Raw genomic sequence first — 1,811 nt, forward strand, 5'->3', positions numbered from 1 at the left:
GAAATGTCCCCGGTTTTCACTGTGACTGACAGATACGAAATTGGAATGAAAGAAAGAAAATACTGACAAAATGTAGCCGATAATCGTACACCCAACACACGCAGACTCAAGACAGCCAGAGCCAGCGGTGCTCAGAGAGGTTTTAGAAGCCGTGTTTTACGATGCCAAAATCACTGATTATTTACATGGAGTCTGGTGGGTTTAGCGAACGCAATTTCGCGGACTTTTATGTTTTAAAAAGGATCTTAATCTTTAACAGAAAGGTCGACCTCCTTAGAAATCCTTTCGATAATGTTGTCAGACACTTAGAATATTAATCTGAGTCTGTTAGCAGCTAAACAAGCACTTTTATGAACGTAAATACAAGCTGGACAATTATCTTGTTAACTGCCATTGTAGCTTGTTTCTGCCGACTGGAGCGATCTTGTTTAATACTGCATCAATGTCAAAGGAAAATATGTCCTCAGTAGTTTTTGTTGTATCTGATTCTCAATGAGCTGTTGCAGAAACAAGCCTTGAGCAATAAAGCAAAAGCTGTCAGCAGTTCAGTAAACATTACAACATTATGAAATATTGAGACTTTCTATCTTGAAATATTAAGACTTTCTATCTTGAAATATTAGGACTATTAGGACTTTCTATCTTGAAATATTAGGACTTATTATCTTGAAATATTAGGACTATAAGGACTTTCTATCTTGAAATATTATGACTTTCTATCTTGAAGTATTAGGATTTTTTATCTTGAAATATTAGGACTTTCTATCTTGAAATATTAGGACTTTCTATCTTGAAACATTCCCCTCTAAGGTGTAGTGGAGCATGAAGTAGCAGCAGGGGTGGGTCTAGGATCAGACCTTGGGGGGGCTCAGCCCCTAATGAGAACAGCTCTAGGTCAAGTGTCCCCGTTTTAAGTTTTGCAAAAGTAAAAACATTACTTGTTTTGGAGGTAAATACGCTTCTGAGCTGAAAATGTCCCCGGATTTTGTCTGAGAAATCTGGTCACCTTACTCTAAAATTAACCTTTTTTTGACTGAAAACCCAAGACGAAAAATGACAGGAGGAGTAAATGGCACAGTACAAAGCTACGTGAGCTACTGTGACTGCCAAGCGCTAGCATGTCTTGGCTGGCTAGCTTGCATCTACAGCAGTTCACCAACCAGCCCTGCGTAATTTCTTTGTGCCACTTTTTGGTGTGACCAGGGGTCTCATTTAGAAACGTGGCGTACGCCACTTCCCACGCAAAGGTTGTGAGAAAAACTTGACAAGAGAATGTGCGGTCCTCCACACTGTGATTTTAGCAATCACTCTAAATGTTGTAAACATATAAAATACTGCGCTGATCCCTGTGCGTAATGCTGCATGATGGCACTGCTGGCTCTGCAGGAGGACTAAACCAATGGAGGAATCAAGAGACAAAGACACAAAGAGACCACAACGATGATTGGCTTATATGCCGATTTAAATTCCCTAAAGCTGTGCTCTATGTACTCTGATCTATGTACTGAATTGGGTCCAGTAGAGAGGGTAACGTGCCGGAACTGTGCCAGCCCGGTCCAAATACATATAAAATATAGGTCTGTTAAATCTTATCACATAGGTCTGGCATAAGGAAGCTGTCCCCGAGTGCCATAATGCCTGCCGTTTTGGACGGTATTATTAGTATAGGTAGTCTATAGATCAGGTTTCCCTACACTGTGAGAGAACAGGCCGAAATTATGATTAAATTTGCAGCAATTCCCCAGCCTCTGAGAAGTTTTTTGTTTTTTCCCCTGCCAGTTGTCATAATCCGGTGAAACGAAAGAACAACT

This window comes from Etheostoma spectabile, chromosome 23 (assembly GCF_008692095.1).
Source record: "Etheostoma spectabile isolate EspeVRDwgs_2016 chromosome 23, UIUC_Espe_1.0, whole genome shotgun sequence".
Classification (NCBI taxonomy): Eukaryota; Metazoa; Chordata; class Actinopteri; order Perciformes; family Percidae; genus Etheostoma; species Etheostoma spectabile.